The sequence below is a fragment of the Periplaneta americana genome, chromosome 16 (genome assembly GCF_040183065.1).
Source record: "Periplaneta americana isolate PAMFEO1 chromosome 16, P.americana_PAMFEO1_priV1, whole genome shotgun sequence".
Lineage (NCBI taxonomy): Eukaryota > Metazoa > Arthropoda > Insecta > Blattodea > Blattidae > Periplaneta > Periplaneta americana.
In genome coordinates, this window is record NC_091132.1 from 179246057 (window position 1) to 179269190 (window position 23134).

General features: G+C 35.4%; 1 non-coding gene across 1 annotated transcript; it reads right to left on the bottom strand.

Annotated features, from left to right (window-relative positions):
- Positions 1-5258: 5258 nt before the first annotated feature.
- On the bottom strand, positions 5259-5420 carry LOC138692297 (U1 spliceosomal RNA). The gene has a single exon (XR_011330050.1). It is a non-coding gene; the product is annotated as a U1 spliceosomal RNA (small nuclear RNA).
- Between the last annotated feature and the right edge of the window lie 17714 nt (positions 5421-23134).

Here is a 23134-nt window from a genome sequence, read left to right on the forward strand (position 1 = left end):
CTGCTGTTCATAAACTGAGAAGATTGCACTCTATAAGAGAATTTCAAAATGTTGAAGAGAGGGTTTCCTCATGAATTTTCTCCAATGCATTTAATTAAACCGATGTAAACAAAATAAACGTCGGTAGTATAACACACAAATAATATCAACAACATAAGAAGTAGACGTAATAATCTATTTTAAATACAATAATTTATTTAAAATGTAATCGTGGCTAAAGTCTAACATATAGAATATACAGCAGAGAAGGCGAGACCAGTCCTGTGTGTTTATCATGTGTCGTGGATATATCACGAATGGGTGTGGAGGGGGAAGATAGGAGAAGATAGAACTTCCTTGTCTGTTATTAACCATCACGAAACAAACTCTCTTTAGGCCTTATGGCCTTAATCCTGTCAGATTAAATAAATACACGTTCCCTGAATATTGCTCCGATACAATATTGTGTACAAATGGAAGGCATAGGTATCGTGAAGTGTGTATATGCTCATTCATTTAAACACTAATAAGTATTATTTACGGATACTAATGCAACGTAAACGGAAAGATTACGTAATATATATGTAGTATGAATCGAGCTTGACTGTTCGTTCATCGAAGGGAGTAACATATGAAGAGGTTGCAGCCAGTGAAGCGTATCGGTACGGGACAGTCACAAAAAAAACAAGCGCTGTTGCAACACTTCATTTGAAAATAAGGCTATTCAGAATTCAGTTTTTCGCATATGTGTTGAAACTAACTTTTGTGCTAGAATTAGTTTAAATGTGAATTAGTTGTTTTTATTTATTTATTTGATAATATCTTTAGGCTGTAGTGATAGTTCAGTGGACAGCAGCAGTGAATCTCAACGTAGTGGAGTTTTTCCTTCGTAACAGTCTGTCCTTCCAGCAAAGTAGTCTCGTGTTAAGAGGAGTATCATAATTTATTTTATGCTCGACCATGCCGAAATGTAGTAATTATACACCTGGTAGCAGCCCTTTAATGCATGTCATTAAAGTACACCTACTCATTAAAGTTCAGGTGTTTTCAGCCAATGACAACTCAGCTTGTAGGTGTTCAGCCAATAACGAGTCAGCTTTGTACCGTTATAAAACCGCAAGTATCGATTATTCTCGGATATGCAATCGAAAGAGAATTAGCGAAAAGTCACGGAGGCTGGAAATCCAATACTATCGCAGAAGGTTATGTTCTGTTACTATAATAATTTAGCGTTAATTGTAAATAATATTCACATAAATTCAATTTGTCATCTCGTTTTTCAATGTCGAATTCAATAATCAAAGTTATACCAAGTTTAACGGGTTACACAAGGTCAATGACATTATTGTTCCTCGGAAAAAATCAACACTTTCGCGTCTGCGCACATCTCACAATTCACGACCTACAACAAGGTCACTTCCGATCTTGTCAGATACAAATAAAATGTATACATCTGAATACTGTAATTTCAAGTTAGAAATATGGTCGAGCATAAAAAGTCGTATGAAACTCGCCTATAATGGTAATTAAGAAGCTCGTATGAAAATTATGAAACTCGCTTGCGCTCGTTTCATAAATATATCCATACTCGATTCTTAATTACTATCATTATAGGCCCGCTGCATAATGTACTATTATGCTCGACCATGCCGAAATGTAGTAATTATACACCTGGTAGCAGCCCTTTAATGCATGTCATTAAAGTACACCTACTCATTAAAGCTCAGGTGTTTTCAGCCAATGACAACTCAGCTTGTAGGTGTTCAGCCAATAACGAGTCAGCTTTGTACCGTTATAAAACCGCAAGTATCGATTATTCTCGGATATGCAATCGAAAGAGAATTAGCGAAAAGTCACGGAGGCTGGAAATCCAATACTGTCGCAGAAGGTTATGTTCTGTTACTGTAATAATTAGCGTTAATTGTAAATAATATTCAAATAAATTAAATTTGTCATCTCCTTTTTCAATGTCGAATTCAATAATCAAAGTTATACCAAGTTTAACGGATTACACAAGGTCAATGACATTATTGTTCCTCGGAAAAAAATCAATACTTTCGCGTCTGCGCAGATCTCACAATTCACGACCTAGAACAAGGTCACTTCCGATCTTGTCAGATACAAATAAAATGTATACATCTGATTACTGTAATTTCAAGTTAGAATTATGGTCGAGCATAAAAAGTCGTATGAAACTCGCCTATAGGCCTAATGGTAATTAAGAAGCTCGTATGAAAATTATGAAACTCGCTTGCGCTCGTTTCATAAACATCCATACTCGCTTCTTAATTACTATCATTATAGGCTCGTTGCATAATGTACTATTATTCATATTATATTATTTTAATCATAAATATTTTTACAGTTTTCTCAACGCCTTTCTAACAATATTATATTGAAGAAAATCGCCACTCATAAAAGTAAGTGCTTCGTATTAAATGTAACCCTGTTTTTACAGTTCACAGTTCTTTGAACGCTTTTCTAACGATATTATTTCGAAGAATACCGGCACTACTACTACTACTACTACTACTACTACTACTACTACTACTACAATAATAATAATAATAATAATAATAATAATAATAATCATCATCATCATCATCATAATAGACTAATAAAAATAATAATGTACACTAATTTTAATGCCTACTGTTCAACAAACTGTTTAGAAATGTATACGTTCATGTCAGCCGTTCATTACTGCACTCAATCGGCAGTGGTGATGGAAAGTTCGCGATGAACTAGTTTGAAATTTTTGTGAAGTCGTTCGCGAACTCAGGGTTGCCATACGTACGACTATAGTCGTACGCATACGACTATTTTGACTCAGTGTACGACGTACGACCGCACACTATGTCGTACGAAATAAAATTGTGTACGACTATTTCACTGAAAGGAAAAACATAATTGGGAACTTATGTTGGTTTATAATTAAAATGAAATGTATGGTTAATTCGTCCCTTTTAGATAAGTTTTCTTCATTTAATATGTCCTAGACTAATATGAAAGAAACATGCTTTTAAGGGGGGAGGGGCAATGCTTTGAAAATCGATCTGTAACTATGCTTGCCATGCAAGTCATAATTTGTCATCTCGAGCTCTAGGTTTCACGTAGACGGCGCAGTTATATCAAAATAATACGAGTTTAATTTTATTAACTTCCTTGTTTGTTCGATAAAGGAAAACTTTTATCAATTAAATAGTACCGCAGTTGCATTAAGAAGTCTAAACGCGCCGAAGTTATATTTATTTTGCGATTCTTTTGTCAACTGCGTAATGAGCATTTGCTCTTAATGGGTAGAGGGAAAACCTGGAAACAACGTCAATCAGATAACTCGTCTCATCTGGGATTTCAACTCTGGCCCGCTCATTTCACAGTCAGACGTGCTAACCATTACTACACAGCGGTGGACTAGAAGTATATTAGGAAGTTGAGAAATGTACGACAATTTTATGCTGAAGTACGACAATTTTTATAAGTTAGTACGACGGTTTCGATTCCTTTATCTGGCAACCCTGCGCGAACTAGATAGAGAAGAAGCAATGCATTGTGGGAAGCCGTTCCCATAACGACAGGAGTGTTAGGCCGTGTTTCACAACAAGATACTAAATTCGGTATTTCATAATCATTCTGCACAACTTATAAAATGCGGACACTAATACTGTATTATAGTTCATTACCCTGCCGATTCTATTTGAGGTTAAGAGCACATGAGCATGAGTGGTTCAGTCTGGTTACGTTGTGTTTGTATCGTTCGTAGACATATTAAGAAATGGTTTGAGGTTAAGTCCGACAAACATTAAACGATACTGATCCTTAATAAAATTTTATTACAATATCTATTCGTTATCGTTTCATGGAAATGCATTACAAAATCACAATTTCACATTGACCATAATGCTCTCCCATATTACATCCGCAAATACATTATTTACTTGTCTTCAATTTATTGAAGTAAATAGTAGGATTCAGGATCTAAGCATTCCAACACACATTCTTAATTTCTACACTCAGAATCGCTACGTTAGTGACCAGTTACGTACATTTTCTTTTAAATGTTACTTGAAATTCTCTTTAAAAGTAAAGTAACTAATAGTTTACAGTTTCTTTTAGATCGATATTGTGTACGAATAATTAACATGTTCGAACTCTACCATTGCACTGGGGTCCCGAATTCGAAACTCGGAACTTCATGTTGAAAACAGTTAATGAATGGATTTTCATGTCCTAAATTTCATTCGATCTATTTTTTGAATGTAATATCTGTGATATAGAGTATTCTCGCTTCATCGGCGCCGTTGGCTATATTATTTTGGGGGGAAATTAGAAACTAAAGAAAATTGAAATCTTTAAGACTACATAAAGTTTAAGGGCGCTATTTATTTAAATCTGTACTGCTGATTGCATAATACAACATATGTTATTAAACACATGTAAACAGATTAATAGTAAAAATTAATTATTATAATAATAAACAATTAGACCAAATATTGGGGGACACGCCCTCTTTGTGCCCCTATCGCTAACGGCGCCCCTGCTTCCTCCGCATGATAGATGTGGTAAGGGAGCATATTTTTAAGATGCTTTTAATGAGAGACTCCATCTGTTCCTCTGCCGACAATACAATTTTGTTCAATTATATGTTATTTTTTGTGCGGTCCCCCAAATGTGTATGTCTGAAGAAAGATTATTTTATTTTCTGATTTTATATCATTATTATTAAGAAATTTGAGAGTTGGGTTTGGATTATACGGTTTACAGTTCAATAATATTTCTTTTCTTTCAAGCTTTCACTTCACCGTAGTTTTAATCATATGATCAACGTTTGCAACGATGAAATATTTTGATACTGCATTGCTGTTAATCTCTCAAAAAATAAATGTGACAAATAACACTGGTCTACAGTAAGTAATGTACTTCCCTAAAATCAGTTATTCTTTAAGAGCAAACAATTACCGAATAAGTATATATATTCCTAAAAGTTAAAATAATACTGATTATATCTTTGCGTCAGCTTTCCTTTCCATCTCAAGCTTACTAAATGAACTAATCGACCTAAATGATTAATTGCATTAGCTTTTCTCAAACTAATTGATTATGTGCGTAAAACTTACTCAGACGAACTAAATCACCTAAACGAACTAGTACGCCGTGAACGAATCTGTAAATTGAACTAAATTTATCCATCACTCAATCAACGTTCAGTGATATTTTCTACAGTACAAAACCATACCAAATTCTACAACAAAAAACGAACTTAAGATGACAGAATAATTCCGGGACAGCGCGAACGCAGTCCCGACTACCAAAAATTACGCGCCCGAGTTACTCACATTTGGAGCAATCGCAGGGGTCAACCCAACCGCAGTGCAATGGAAGGGTCTCACCCTGGGGGAACCGCCTTCATGATCACGGTAACCCCTACGCCAGGTAAGTATGCCGAGGTGTCCTCACTCAGCCCTCTTATGTCCACCCTACGTTCATCTACTCACTGGATATCTCTTTACAATTCATTAATATTTAATTAACTGTTATAAATATAACCGAAAACCCTTCATAAAAGGATTGCATAAAGTGTAATCATTGATCAACGCAATGTAGTTTGTCATAATATTTACGCAGAGTTCGCAATAACATTGTTATATCTATATTTTTATATTATTAGTATGCATTAAATAGACCCTGCCATCTAGCGGCCTAGTTTCGAGTTCTACCGTGAGACGAAGTTTCGTTCTGGAGTTCGTCCAAGTGGCGACGACCGCCAGGGTATTGATCCACCAGACAGACCACCTGTGTACTTGCTGAAAATCTGCAATAAAATTCATGTTACTATTACTATTATTATTGTTGTTTTTTTAATTATATTTATTTCGAAACTAGTCTTTATTGTCACTGATGGAGCATTCTCCCGGAGGACAGACTGCCAAGACAGATGTTGGAATGGACCCCTGAAGGCAGGGGGCAAGAGGAGAAGGCCACGGATTATATGGATGGAGGATATTCATAAAACTGTGCAACGTAAAGGATTGGCAGGAGACTGGAAAAGAAAAATTTGGGCACAGGAAGATGCTTAAGCATTGTTAAGGGGACACTCAACTTAAAAATTGGAGAAAAAGTGTCATAGAAATGAAAAATTAAATTTCTACGCTAATTTACGTGACAGAACTAAATCAATAAGCAGAATTCTTCCCCTACTCATTAAGAAGTCACAGTCAAATGCACACAGCCAAAAAATAAAAAAATGGTAAGTGATATTTCAATTAATTATTGATTAAAAATTGAAATATTTTTTATTTTGAAAAGTATTGGATCTAATTAGCTGAGATTTTGCATGTTACTTTCCATGTGTATATTAAACTTTTTCTCCAGATTTGAAAAAGATTGGTCAAATAGGAAAAAGGTCCAAAATATAGTTGAGTGTCCCCTTAACCTGTTACAGGGTGTAAGGGGTGTGAGAGCCATTATTTAAACTGATGATTCATATCATAAGAAAGAAAAAAAGGCTCTCACAATTCTTTTCTAATTGCAATATTTAACCAATTATAAAATTTTACAATATTAGATGTTTTTCAACGTTGGTGGATTGGGAGGAGGTGGTTCACAAGTACAGCTCGTGCATTTTGTCAAGACACTAGCGGTGCACACTAGTAATTTCCCCAACTTTCATGACAACGGCCAACTTAAAGCACTCCGTTGTTAATTTACTTTTGTTAAGTTGTGCGAAATACTAATACGAGACTTTCTATTTTCAAATGAATTTACTAAATTAGTGTTAAAATCGGTTTTAATTTTCCGCGCTACGTACACAACATTGTCACCGATTTCAGTGATCAGTTTTATCTATAGTAGTTATGATTTTCAACAGCAGCAGGGAACTGTTTAAGTTTATATATCGAAGATGAAATTCCCGAACATTACGTGGATACCCTTACTGACTAAAGTGGAATTATTTGTTTGCTGATTTAGCCGTTAATACTATTCATAAAAATAGTGACATTGTCTATGGAACTTGATGTATCAAGTAGGGTTGTTGATTGGTGTAATGCGAATAACCTTATGATTAATTGTAACAAAACTTTTGAATTAAACTTTGGTATTAATCGTCTTACTATTAGTAATACTGCTGTTAGGTTTCTGGGCATCTTTCTCGAGCCTAGAATGGGATGGAAAACTCATGTTGACTATGTTGCTAAGAAAATAAGTAAAGGCCTATATATGTTAAGGTTGTTAAGGAATAATTTACCTAACAAGGTATTGTTTACAATAGTTCATAGCCATATAGAAAGTCATTTAAATTATGGTATTATTCTTTGGGGTCACCATACTTCTGCTGAAGCTCTTTTCATATTACAAAAGAAGGCTTTAAGATTAATTCATGGAGTATCAAATACGACTCATTGTAAACCTCTTTATAAGGTCACAAATTTTGACATTGCCGTCAATGTATGTATTGGCCTGTCTCCTTTACATTCGGAATAACAATAATTACATAGCATGTACTTCTGTTCATAAGTATTCTACAAGAAATAATACAAATTTATACATTGACAAACGTAAATACAGTATTACTCAAAATAGTTTTATATTCTTTGCTTTTAAATTATTTAATACTCTTACTTACAAATGGCTTTTAAGGAACCCGAAGGTTCATTGCCGCCCTCACATAAGCCCGCCATCGGTCCCTATCCTGTGCAAGATTAATCCAGACTATCATCATACCCCACCTCCCTCAAATCCATTTTAATATTATCCTCCCATCTACGTCTCGGCCTCCCTAAAGGTCTTTTTCCCTCCGGTCTCCTAAAACTCTACATGCATTCCTGGATTCGCCCATACGTGCTGCATGTCCTGCCCATCTCAAACGTCTGGATTTTAAGTTCCTAATTACGTCAGGTGAAGAATACAATGCGTGCAGTTCTGTGTTTTGTAACTTTCTCCATTCTCCTGTAACTTCATCCCGCTTAGCCCCAAATATTTTCCTAAACACCTTATTCTCAAACACACTTAACCTATGTTCCTCAGAGTGAGAGTCCAAGTTTCACAACCATATAGAACAACCGGTAATATAACTGTTTTATAAATTCTAACTTTCAGATTTTTGGACAGCAGACTGGTTGATAAGAGCTTCTCAACCGAATAATAACACGCATTTCCCATATTTATTCTGCGTTTAATTTCGTCCCGAGTGTCGTTTATATTTGTTACTGTTGCTCCAAGATATTTGAATTTTTCCACCTCTTCGAAGGATAAATCTCCAATTTTTATATTTCCATTTCGTACAATATTCTGGTCACGAGACATAATCATATACTTCGTCTTTTCGGGATTTACTTCCAAACCGATCGCTTTACTTGCTTCAAGTAAAATTTCCGTGTTTTCCCTAATCGTTTGTGTATTTTCTCCTAACATATTCACGTCATCTGCATAATACTCTACCTGTTGATATAAGGAATCTTCCATTCCGAGTGTTTAGGACACGATTTAGGACTATATTATTGGCAAATCCATTGTATGATGTCGATGAGTTTTTTTAATATTCTTGTACTTAATTTGTATCCATTGTATGACATGTATTTTAAATCGTATATGACGATGCCATACATGTTCCACATGTTTTTGCAAAATAAACTATCTCTATTGATATTGCACGTAAACCAAGATAATCCCGCAATTCATAATAGAACAAGAATTTTCTCGCTTCAGTCGCAGCTAAATCCAGATTCTGAAAAATTTGACGGATTTGATTTCTACTAGATACATAAATTAATTTACAAGTGAAATAATTTAAACATGAACTCCTTTATTTTCTTCAAGTTACAGTTTTTACATTGTACATGTAAATATTACAGCATTACAAGAAGTTACATTACAGTTGCTTGCGCACTACAATCTTACGTAACATGGTTTAATTCCACGCAGTGGAAAGTTTTCATCGCCACAATAAAGAAATATTAAGTGGCGTCACGTTCGGTCTTCTTTCCACATCACGTGAACAACGTACATGCTGATAGAACTGTCAACCTCCTGAAGTTTAGCCTTAACTCCTGGTCGTTTAGATCTAGCAGCGTCGAAAGTTACCTGAAATGGAGTAATATCAGATTACGAATTCGATATATTTCAGTAGTCATTTTCAGATCAAGAAAATGTTCTATACTAACATAACCTACAGAAAAACAAATTGTTACATTACGAAATTTCCCTTTCCATTGAACTCCACACGTAGGCCTATTAGTCTCCAAATTTAGAGTTCAGAGGTAATTTGACTGTTCATGGCTGTTGGTTGCTGTACTTAATTTAAAATTCGCAGTTTTAAAATCTGGAAACGCGTTCGAAGACTCGGAAAAATCTACGCGATAAAGCAGCAATTTTAGAAAGGACATTAATATGAAGTGCTTTCCATGTACAAGCGTGATTTTGGTTAGACTTGTGAATCAGCGTTACATAGGTATGCATTTCATGCTGGAGACAAATGTATAGCAACGTCGAAACAAGGTACTAATTAATATTAAAATATTCCTCAAGGCCATAAAAAGAATTTGTCTTCAATTTAATCTTGAGGTACCTTTTAAATATATTGTGACAGCGACGTGAGATTCGAACTCACGACCAGCGTCCCGCATGAAAGCAGATCGCACAGGCTCCACGGAACATTGAGTGACGTCGCGCGGTGGAGAGAAGAGAGAGGGTGTATTACGTCACGCGACGAGTTTGCGCGCGCATCTGGTGCTGGTAGAGAGGAGAGGGCTCTGGATTTCTCTGGAATGCCATCTCTAGAGACGGGTGGAACCTTCGAGGCTACGTCGCTGTAGTTATAAATTACGGTCGCGAAGGAACGACAGCAGTTTTCAGTTATTCAGTCAGTGAGAAAGCCAGAGCAAGGAAGCTAGTCTTGTGTACCGGAGTTCGACTCGAGTGTGCGTCCGCATCTGCGTCAGCATCCGAAGGCCTGAGTTCGAGTGCAGTGGACCGCAGTTGGAGGGACCTGAGTTCGAGTGCAGTGGACCGCAGTTGGAGGGACCCGAGTTCGAGTACAGTGAACTGTCTCTGAAGGTCTATGGTTCGAGATACTGTGAACTCGAGTGACTGAGATAGAAGAACTGTGAACTGAGAACTGGTAGTTCCGATTTGTAAATAGTGCTTTGTAAATATTAGTTAAGATTAACAGTTCATTGTTGTGCGTAATAATCCAAGTAAACTGTCATTGTCGTCGGTGGAGTGCTATAACGAATACTTTGTTGAGTGAAGATCCAATTGTTGACGAGAGCGTTTAAGGTGAATTGTAGAAAGGAATTATTGTTGTGACGAATAAAATACATTGTTGTAACTAATAAAACTCACAATATTTTGAAAAGAAGATTACTTTGTATAAGAAGGTAATCTGTTATAAACTCTTATTGCAACCGTGACAAAACAGTTTTGAGTCATACTAAGTTCATTCTTATTAGGATAAATATTTTTATTACGGCTGGAAAAATCATGAATGTAACAATTAGCGGTTGAATCTAAACTTCTTTGATGTAAATGAGGACGCTCAAAACTTAAGTATATGACGAGTTCGCGGGAAAAACAATGAATGTGTCAGTTTTGTTAAGGTTCATGTCATTATCTAATTCAATGGATCACTACGAAATTTAATGTTCTTATGAAAAATGATAAAAAGGAGAATTATCACCACGAATACAGTAATCCTTTCATTTTCCATAGAAACAGCACTACATCTTGCAGTTATAGACTCAATTAGATCATTATTTATCTAATCCTTAACAGAAATGTGACATTCATCGTTTTTCCTCGCGAACTCTTCATATCCAACTTGATAAAGTGGTTAACAATGCGACCTAAAAGGAGATCCACAAATGATCCTTACAGCTCTTCTGCAAAATAAGTTCAAGCTATGGTTTCCCATAACAGGGTCCCATAACTACGGTGACTAAATAAAAACATAGTGAATCTTCAATAAAGTTGAATCAAGGCAGTGACAATGATTTTAAAATGAAAATACCTTTACACAGTGGCGGCTCGTGATAAAATATTATGCGTGTTCACAATTTTGTGGTTCAAAAATCGAAGAGAATTTGAAATTGTACGTTTAGTCCAATATGAAATGTCATGATTCCAATGTTTCACCATCGAAAAAACCGTATATAAATTCAAAACGACATATTATTATTATTATTATTATTATTATTATTATTATTATTATAATGAAACTCAGTCTTTCTATTTCCAATTTTTCCTGGTAAGCCAGTTTACCCAGTTCTTTACTGTTCCAAATTTCATTGAACAGAGTTCATTGTTTACGTTTGTTAAAAATGAATACATACCACAGTCCCGTTATTTACAAACGCGTGTGTTCAGTAATATATTTTTATTCACAACACACTGATACACTATAGCCTATACCAGTACTGTAATCCCATTCGCATAGATTACTATAAATACATGCCAGTAAATATTATTCTTAAATATTATACACTACCATACAGATACTTAAATTCATACAACCACCACCAGTCAGCCAGCACGTGTTTGAAAGCCAAACTATGCTATTATGCCGACACTGAAGTATAGTAATTCACAAACTACACTCTCGTAGCAGCATATAAACATCTACGTAAAGTAAACGTTCCTACAGTCAGATGCTGACATCTACAGGCTTTTAAATTTCCTCCTCGAGAAATAGCACGTGAACGATAGGCATCGATGCACCTGACATCTGTAGGATAGATACTCATCATGTTCACTTAACGCTTTGTGCTCTTGACGAGTCATAAGCGGCCAGCTAAAGACAATTTTCTCCCGCGCATGCGTGAAATTCCTGTAACCATCTCGAAAAGAGCACGGCTTGTACGTGAACGGATGTTGCCAAGTTTACATAAGTTTATGCAAGATGCGGGAAGTTTAAAATACTCTATTCTGATATATATCCCCACTACGTGAATACGGTATCAAATAAAACTAGTCGTGCATTAATGGAAACGAGGTGTTCACGTGCACTTATTGACGCACCGCCACTGCCTTTACAAATATTTTTAGCAATAGAATTTGTGCGCGTACGTCAACCTAAATCACGATCAATATGAATGCCGAGAAACTTTAAATATTTATCAAAATCATACCCTGGGCGATTAATGTTAAATTTAATATCAAAGGTTTTCTAATTTAATCCTAATGTATTAGAATCGAACCATTGCAATATTTTCCCAGTAGTTTCGTCATATTAGTGATATACCAGGTATTTATAAAGAAATTCCTTATTCACGGTTCCTAAATTAAAAGTCGTCAATTTAAACACGCTTAATGGAATTTTTTCTCATTCATTGATGCACTTTACAGGTATCTTACACGAGTTAATTGTTACGATAAGTGCGAATCAAATACTGCATGCAGAGCGAACAACTGCAGAGGAATTAACACGGCAACCTCGCCTCTCGGTAGGCATAATGTAGACAACAGTCAGGCACTGCTTACCACCGCCAGCGAAGCAGCCTACTGGCTACGAAGTGACGATCACACGAGTCTCCTTGGACCTAAGAAGCTTCACTTTTGCAATCTGTCTAATCTTACAATTTAGCTTAAAACCCCAGATAGAGCAATGAAATGATACGCTGTTTGTGTAATGCGATTCTCGCAGCTACACTTCGCAAGATATCAAATTGTCATGTTAGAAATATTACGTTTCATGGCACGAATAAATTTTGCTAACGAACTCTGATAAATGCAAAAGACTTTCTAAGCTCAACTAGTAATATTAAACAGCTTGGAAATTCCCTAATATTCGAGTCCTTTTCAGCCAATTCGAGAGATGTTTTAGTCGTAACCAGAGAAATTTAGTTTTTCAAGGATCAGAAATATAAAAGAATTAAAAAATATAAATACTATTGATACTCTATATAAAACTATTTAGGAGTAAGCTAGAGTATTCGTCTGTAATATGGTCACCTCAGTTCCAGTCCCATCAGATGCAAATAGAAAGAATACAGAAAAGATTTTTACGTTACTTATATTTAAAAAAAACATCACGTGTCTTATGACAAGCAAATTTCATATAATCAGTTTTACATTTTGAATTTAATTATAATACTTTAAAATCTCGACGATTAATAAATATTCAAGTCGACCTGGTTGGCAAGTTGGTATAGCGCTGGCCTTCTATGCCCAAGGTTGCGGGTTCGATCCCGGGCCAGGTCGATGGCATTTAAGTGTGCTTAAATGTGACAGGCTCATGTCAGTAGATTTACTGGCATGTAAAAGAACTCCTGCGGGACAAAATTCCGGCACATCCGGCGACGCTGATATAACCTCTGCAGTTGCGAGCGTCGTTAAATAAAACATAACATTTAACATTTAATAAATATTCAAATTTTACTCCATAACACTTAACGGTAAATTGAATAACTGCGATTTTCTTAAATTCCTTCAGTTCAATGTAAAAAAACAATTACGTCATAGGCAACCTTTTGTTATTCTCATTCCTAGAACCGTTTTCTTCAGGAACTCTCCATTGTTTGTTATATGCAATACAACTGTCTGTCTTTAAACTCTGATTCTCAATTAGATTTCAGTTTAACAGTTGAAAAATTACATACAATATTAAAAAGAATTTTATTTTCTTAGATATTTAAATTATGAAGTGTATTATAATGTTTTTACTCTTTTTTTAAATAATTTTGCATCATTATATCGACATTTGGCACTGTATTAACTGCAGTATTATATTCTAGCATCAATTACCGTTATGCATTTTCTTTCTTTCGTTTGCGTTTGTTTTTTTTTATGTATTTTGTGTATCTGTGTAAGCCACCTGTAATTGGAAGCGTGCTTCTGTTGGTTGTGGATTTAAATAAATAAAATTACAATCGACTGACAAAGTAATGAATTTTGTCTATTTTGAATGCAGTGCACGATAAAAAATAACAGACGCCACAAACGTTAGGAACAAGGCAAACCGTTCCATATCTCAATTTTGCTCAAGAATGTCTACTCATGTTAGATTATATTTAATACTGTTGGTTTGTTGCGCGTCAAATTAAGGATATTGCACAGCTTGTCAGCTCTCTCTAACCGGAGATTACGAGCCACTCTACCAAAGGGTAAGTTTCTACCATTCTTCAATCCCTCAAATGGAAGCTTTTATTAAATATTTCAAACTACAAACGAAGAGAAGCTGCAAACAATGTGGGAATTTGAGCCTACTTCCTATACACGATACTAATGCCGATCGTTCAGTTAAAAATTTATGGCTGAACCAGAGAAGTGGGGAAAAATATTTCCCTAAATCTTGATCCATTGTAAGTAGAACCGTTTGAATTTAACTTCATCCCGTCTACTTCACGAAATTTTTCCCCAAGAAAAGACACTTGCAAGAAAATTCAAATTCAAGTTAATGAACTCTTATGAAAATCTGAGATCATTTATCTTAGGTTGCCGCATAAATGTTACACCACCAATGAAGGGGCGATCAATCCAGTATGTGTGTATGTAAGTCTGTTCATTTCCTTTAACGGTTTATGTACGTGAACGACCACATATCAGAAAATGCAGGCTCTAAATTTCTAAAATTTTATAAGAAAATGAACTCAAAATTGGACAAAATTTACAAGGTACCACAACAAGACTTGTTAGAACATAAATACTTGATAAAGGTATAAAAATGTATACTAATATTTTTCAAATCAGTTTTATCAAAGTATGAAAAAAATATATATATTCTATATATTATTTTAATGTACCGAAGTACATATCATATTTCCATGCAGATATTCTGCGTCATCATACGATGAAAGAGTAATGGAACGGAGAAAAATTCTCTCCGGCGCCGGGATTTGAACCCGGGTTTTCAGCTCTACGTGCTGATGCTTTATCCACTAAGCCACATCGGATACAACTCCGACGCCGGTTAGAATCGTCTCAGATTAAGCTCCAACTCTCGGGTTCCCTCTAGTGGCCGCCCTCTGCACTACGTCATAGATGTCTATGAACCCAGGACCGAAGTCCACACATGTGCTTAGTGGATAAAGCATCAGCACGTAGAGCTGAAAACCCGGGTTCAAATCCCGGCGCCGGAGAGAATTTTTCTCCGTTCCATTACTCTTTCATCGTATATATATTCTGCAGTTACATCATTTGGTAACCATAACGTTGTTCTGGTCTCTCTGACATCTTTAATATTTTTCCTGCATGTAATAAACACTCATTTCTGAAAAGTAGACTACTCTGAGGCATGTAGAGTTGTTTATTTTAATAAAATTAATTTTTTATTTCTCCTATATAAAATATATCAAATTTACATGTTTTATGACAATTTTTCTATTTCCAAAGAAATGACCATTATCGTAGTCTCTTTTGTATAAATGCATGTTAAATCAGTGTAAAAAATTTCAGAATTCTGTCTCTAATGGTTGTGGAGTTCTGAAATGTTTAAAAATGTTCAAATTTTGGAAAATTTAATTTAAAGTAAGGAGTGTATTCTAAAAATATTATTAGTAAACTTTTTTATACTTTTATCAGATATTTAAGTTCTAACAAGTCTTTTTGTGGTACCTTGTAATTTTTGTTCAGTTGTGAGTTCATTTGTTTATAACATTTTTGAAATTTAGAGCCTGCATTTCGTGATAATATTTGTGGTCGTTCACGTACATGTACCCTTAATTCTTATTTACTTTAAGAAACTTGAAAAAGTATTCCTTCATAACGAACAAAAACGATATTGCTAATAGGAATCGACAAAGCAATCCGTATAGTAACAGTGCAAGCCCTCTGAATTTGTGGAATGACGTAGTAGAAGTAGCTATATCACACAATTGGAAGGAGGAAGAAGAATGCCATAAACCAAGAGAAAATTAAAAAAAAATTCGAATTCTCGAAGCACTAAGACTACTCTGATGCAATGATTAAGAATTGAGAAATAAGGACATAAGGATTCTGCGTAAGTAGGTACGTAGAGTTTCTTTCTTAGATGATTAATTATCGTTCGTCACTTCGAGTGTGTTTGTAAAAACGCACTTAAGTTTGAGGATTTTAAGAATTTTTGTATTTGTGGACACGATTGAGTGCAAAATTGAAAAAATGAACAGTTCCAACGTATTTTACTGCGAGCTTAATAAAGAACGGCAGCTAGAAAAGTTTTTGCCCTGAACAGAATTCCATCGAAAAGGACTTCAAGGAAATGATTTTGCATTGCTTGACTTCTTCGTGGAAGTTACTAAACTGTTGCCTTTTAAGGGAACCAGGTAGTGATTAGAGGTGAAAAATTCGACTTTTTATTTTGTGTTAAAAAAAAAAAGAGTACAAAACTTCCTCTTTAAAATAATATAAATTTTTGGGGGGTATTTCTTCAGATATGCCCTTTAAATGATCTCTTTAAATTTGGCGGTGCATCTAATTCATATTTCATTCCTTTTTAAATGTAATTTTCCATAAGTTGACATTTTTCAAACAAGTGCATTTTTCTCTGAAACTACTGAATCAATTTACATGAAATTTTTACAGTGTTTTCTGCAGGCTGTGTTCTACACAGTAGACCTACGGGTTTAAGAATGTGACACACATAACACGAGAAAAAAATATATACTCATTGAAAAAATTGCAAAAATTTTAAACAAAGTTGAATATTTTTTCTCTTTCACTAGGGGTGAAGTATTTAACTAAATTTTGCTTTAGAATTTACAATATACATTACTTGATAACTTAACAAAATACAAAGTATATTAGTCAAGATTGTAGCAAGTAATGTGCACCTGAAGAATGAGATACACTTAGCAAAGTGGAAAAAGAGGTTATCGGTTAGGGCCTTTATTTTGCACTCGAATACGGGACTATTTAGTTGTCTTTTATACCACTGAATTCAGAATGATTGGAAATTTTTATTCCACTCTGAGCACTAAAACCCTAGAAATATTGAACTAAACTTTTGTATCGGACTGTTTAAATCGCATAGGCATCACTACCCACTCCCCTTAAGTGCATCAGTGAAAATATAACAGGTTTTAGTCATTTTTCTTTTCCTTAGAATACTTTTCGTTTTATTATTTTTTTCGTGTTAATAGAAACTTGACACTAGATGTAACACTAAAGACAACAATTAGGGGCTTTCATATTAAAATGCTGTGTTAATTATTTTATCAATCCCTGCTGCTTTGCACTATTGCCTAAGGAACATTTAGTAAATATGTTGACGGTTAAATAATTGACAATAATTAATTTGCGAGTTGTGCTACAGGGAATATGTTTATTCAAACTTGAATCCGTGATCATCAGACCTAAACGTGGTAATTGTGAACAAGAAAAACCATAATTCCGATAACATATCCTGATTTTGGTATTTGTGGGCCAAAGCTGCAGTGCAAAATGGAAAAAATTAACAGTTTCAACGTATTTTTCTATGAGCTTAATAAAGAAAGGCAGCTAGAAAAGTTTCTGCCCTGAACAGGAAGAATTTCATCGGAAAGGACTGCAAGAAAATGATTTTGCGTGTCTACTACTTTAAAGCCAAACCAGTGGATTTCTTCAATCTGCCAAACCACCCCAGCGTTGGCAGAGTTATACTACTAGGTTCAAAAAGTTCCCGGAATTTTACTACCATTTTTCGTATTAATATATAACAAGGGATATTATACATTTGTTTTGTTGGTAACATTCATGATGTCATTTCCTTAAAGTTTGTTGATAATGGCAATTATTGGTTTTGAGTTGTAGGCAATTGTTTATCATAGTGTTTTGTTTGTTCGTCGCATTTTGTAATTATGTCCACAGAGCAAAGTACAAACATCAAGTTCTGTGTTTTGCTGGGGACATGATCAGTATGGCTGATGAAGATGGTGATTTCTTAAACAAAATGAAACTGGTGCTACTTGTACGACCCAGTCCCTAAACGACAGTCATCTGAGTGGAAATCGAAAACATCTCCTCGGAAGCAAAAATTTCCTAGGGACACTTCCAAAGGCAAAGTTATTTTAAATGTTATGTTTTATTTAACGACGCTCGCAACTGCAGAGGTTATATCAGCACCGCCGGATGTGCCGGAATTTTGTCCCGCAGGAGTTCTTTCACATGCCAGTAAATCTACTGACATGAGCCTGTCGCATTTAAGCACACTTAAAGCAAAGTTATGTTGGAAGTTTTCTTCGACTCTCAGGGTCTCATGCACCATGAGTTCATTCCAGAAGGTCGTACTGTAACGAAAGAATTGTACGTAGAAACCCTCCGTCGCCTCTGGGACGCAGTGAGAAGGAAACGTCCAGAAAAGTGGGTAGAAAACAACTGGTTCCTTATGCATGACAATGCACCTGCTCATCGCGCAATTATTGTAAAGAATTTTCTTGCCAGGCACAACATAACTGGTTTGGATCACCCACCATACTCTCCTGATCTCTCACCACCTGATTACTTTCTGTTTCCCCGTCTGAAAAGTCATCTGAAAGGACGGAGATTCAATGCTGAAGAGGTTATCGCAAACGCGACGAGAGCACTAAGACGGGTTTCACAAAATGGCTTCCAGGCCTGCTTCCAGGAACTCTACACGCGTTGGCAAAAGTGTGTTGTTGCGGAAGGCAACTATTTTGAAGGGAATGCTGTAGAATAGTGTTTAAGGTACGTTGTTTCTATGATGCTAGCAAATTCCGGGAACTTTTTGAACCTAGTATGTAGATAATGCTGAATAATATATTACTAATTAATTTCTGTCTCTTCAACTAGTAAATATTGTCGCTGCAAAAAACAAGAACTTTTGCATCCACTAAATACATTAACGGTAGTCAACTCTTAGCTAAATGAATTTGGTGAATGAAGTGAACTACTAGATCGTGTCGACATGAAACATTTTGATATAATAACGTCTGAAGGAAAAACATTGCAAATGGGCAGTTGTGCCTGAAATTAGATTTTACAATGGGCCACACGTTCCACCCCAAAAACTGAGAAGCAAAACCTAATACAAACAAGTGAAAAAAAAACATTGCTTTCACTAGCATCGCACTTGTAAACCACTTCAACTCGTTTGCTTGCCTTCAATCATCGAGGATTAGTGAAGTCATTAGGAATGTTATTCAGTACTTGGACAAATGTCAACGAACGATGTCTAGTACTCACAAGAAGCGGAGACTCCTGGGTAGAAATTTCATCTGCAGGTCAGCCATCAAGCCGTTCGACAATACCGGTAACCATCTTAGACACGACCTGAAAAAAAAAAAAAAAAAAGCAACGATACAAATTAAAAATTAAGACATTAATTTCAGTTTTGCAAATTCAAATCAATCTCAATTAGAAGGTGCTTAATCACGGACTAGGCTACTTCTGCCATTTCAATAGTTCATTTTCATGATCTATTGGCCATACTTACTTACAAATGGCTTTTAAGGAACCCGAAGGTTCATTGCCGCCCTCACATAAGCCCGCCAGCGGTCCCTATCCTGTGCAAGATTAATCCAGTCTCTATCATCATACCCCACCTCCCTCAGATCCATTTTAATATTATCCTCCCATCTACGTCTCGGCCTCCCTAAAGGTCTTTTTCCCTCCGGTCTCCCAACTAACACTATATGCATTTCTGGATTCGCCCATACGTGCTACATGCCCTGCCCATCTCAAACGTCTGGATTTAATGTTCCTAATTATGTCAGGTGAAGAATACAATGCGTGCAGTTCTGTGTTGTGTAACTTTCTCCATTCTCCTGTAACTTCATCCCGCTTAGCCCCAAATATTTTCCTAAGCACCTTATTCTCAAACACCCTGAACCTATGTTCCTCTCTTAGAGTGAGAGTCCAAGTTTCACAACCATACAGAACCGGTAATATAACTGTTTTATAAATTCTAACTTTCAGATTTTTGGACAGCAGACTGGATGATAAGAGCTTCTCAACCGAATAATAACAGGCATTTCCCATATTTATTCTGCTTTTAATTTCCTCCCGAGTGTCATTTATATTTGTTACTGTTGCTCCAAGATATTTGAATTTTTCCACCTCTTCGAAGGATAAATCTCCAATTTTTATATTTCCATTTCGTACAATATTCTGGTCACGAGACATAATCATATACTTTGTCTTTTCGGGATTTACTTCCAAACCGATCGCTCTACTTGCTTCAAGTAAAATTTCCGTGTTTTCCCTAATCGTTTGTGTATTTTCTCCTAACATATTCACGTCATCCGCATAGACAAGAAGCTGATGTAACCCGTTCAGTTCCAAACCCTGCCTGTTATCCTGAACTTTCCTAATGGCATATTCTAGAGCGAAGTTAAAAAGTAAAGGTGATAGTGCATCTCCTTGCTTTAGCCCGCAGTGAATTGGAAAAGCATCAGACAGAAACTGACCTATACGGACTCTGCTGTATGTTTCACTGAGACACATTTTAATTAATCGAACTAGTTTCTTGGGAATACCAAATTCAATAAGAATATCATATCATATAATACTTCCCTCGATCTATTGGCCATACCCAGTAATAATTTCAAATGCAGTTTGTAATTTGTTTTTTCACTACTCAATCACGTTTGAAATTCAATTTGAATAACCTGTTCTTCAATAACACTTCAAGGAAAATTATTTCAATTCTACTATATCATATAAGGGGAGAGGATGGTATTTTTTTTTAACTTTTTTCCTATTTGGTGTAAAATGTTAATTTTTTGTACGTAGAGAGCTCATACCTGTAGCAACTCAACCAAATATAAATATTTAAAAAAAATTATTTGGGGGCCCAGATTAAAAAAAATATATACCCAATGTAGGATTTTACTAAAACCGATATATCTTACACCATTTTTAAAGATACATTCAAACAATTTTTTCAATGTACTTGCAAAAGCATGCTCTACAATCTGTCTAACAGAATTTTGATATTAGTCTCTAGGTTTGTAAAATAAACAATTAAAATTTAATAACACTTTGATTTCCTTTTTCGCAAACGGGCATATTCTAAAAATGAAATTATTTAACAAAATTCTGTCACAGAAAATTTCCTAATAGTCTAAAGAATGTGTGTTCTAAATTTCATGCATGTATCCTTAATAGTTCAGAAATTATATTCATTTTTATCTGGCAATGTAGCAAAAAAAATGAAGTTACTGGAAACAACGATAAAGGGGTCGTGTGACTTAAAAATACAAAGCGCAGGAAGTTTAAAAATGGCGTCTCAACATCTGATAAGGGCACAAATACCCATAAAATGTTATGCAATGCATTCCACACATATTAAAGAGTATTTTAATGACATTTTTAAATTCAATTTACCGGAAACGATGAAAAGGAACGTGTGATTTAAAAATCCATAGCGCAGGTAGTTTAAAAATGGCGTCTCAACATCCGCTAAGGGTACAAATACCCATAAAATGTTACGCAATGCATTCCACACATATTAAAGAGTATTTTAATGACTTTTTTAAATTCAATTTACCGGAAACGATGAAAAGGAACGTGTGATTTAAAAATCCATAGCGCAGGTAGTTTAAAAAACGGCGTCTCAACATCTGATAAGGGCACAAATACCCATAAAATGTTACGCAATGCATTCCACACATATTAAAGAGTATTTTAATGACTTTTTTAAATTCGATTTACCGGAAACGATGAAAAGGAACGTGTGATTTAAAAATCCATAGCGCAGGTAGTTTAAAAATGGCGTCTCAACATCCGCTAAGGGTACAAATACCCACAAAATGATTTGCAATTCATTCCACACATCACAATGTATTCTAAAGAATTTTTTTTTTTAATTTACCCATTTTTTTTAACCAAAAAATATCGTCCTCTCCCCTTAAAGCTGAGTGCTATATAATCATTCACGAATTTTAATTTCTGCGACTATAAAGTAATGATGCCTGATATTTTAGGAGACAACCTGGTTGGACCCTCATACGTGACATTAATAAGATATTACCCAAGAGGCAACAGTCAGAAGCTAATGGGGTAGGGTGACTTTTCTTTCTCCCTTCTCTGAGTATCAAGAATGACATTTCTTGCCGACAACTTCAAGCCCGACACATTGCCAGACAATTATCAATCAGAACCTCAAAAATAAGCGAGACATCCTTGTAGAAAAGCAGACTACTTTTTCACACTGCGAATAGACGCAAAGGTTTAATTGTTTTTAACTGAAATACGAATTTGAAAAGTTATTTTTGATAGTTTAAAAAATGTGATTACTTCGAGTCCCCAAAGTTGATCTACTGGAGGAGATTTTTATGCCAGCTCATATTTTTATAGGAACTAAATTAGAAGTTGGTCATTGCCCAGTTCATGCTTACATTTTTATAGGAACTAAATTAGAAGTTGGTCATTGCCCAGTTCATGCTTACATTTTACATGGTTATCACGCATGTCCAATGTTCCACGGCATTCCTCAGCTCAACCTCTCTTCAATCTCGAACAAGACTCCAGCAGCTGAAATATCCAAATAAGACTCAAATTACCAACAAAATTACGCAATGTTTAGACAGATCCTGTTTCGCCAAGAAAATGTGCCTCAGAACACGAACTTGAGAAAAGTTTGTTGTACACAACCAGATTAAGGGGGTAACTTTTCTTTAACAATTTCATACTGGGAATAGTTCAAAGTACTAAACACGTCGTTTTACTTTCCGGCGCCCAAAATTTCCACAAAACAACGTAGTACTATTCACCTTTTGTATTTTGTAATGAATGGATGTAACGCCGCCATATTTTAAGTTTTTCTTGTATTCTGAAGTTTTCTGGACGCTAATGTGGCCTTATTTTTTTTATTACCCCGTACAATGCTTTGTTCCTTTATTTAGAATTAGGCGTTGGGCAATGGTAAAATATTGCACAACAGTTCCTATTATTTTTATTTTATCGCTGAGATTTAGGTTTTGAGAATATTTTGACGTTTGTACTAATATTTTCCGACTCCAGTTTCATACCAAGCATATTTCCACGGCCTCATACTCAACATATCAGCATCATACAATAACGTGAGGTGTGCTTTTAAAACAATTTTTCCGACCGATTGTTGCTCTTTAGGTTTCACTCTAAGCGTCACGTTGTCACGTCTACTTCCTCGATAAGAATAAGCACTAGTTTGTTACATCGTTAAATGGCTATTATTATCATCATCATCATCATCATCACGTATGGGCGAATCCAGAAATGCATATAGAGTGTTAGTTGGGAGGCCAGAGGGTAAACGACCTTTTGG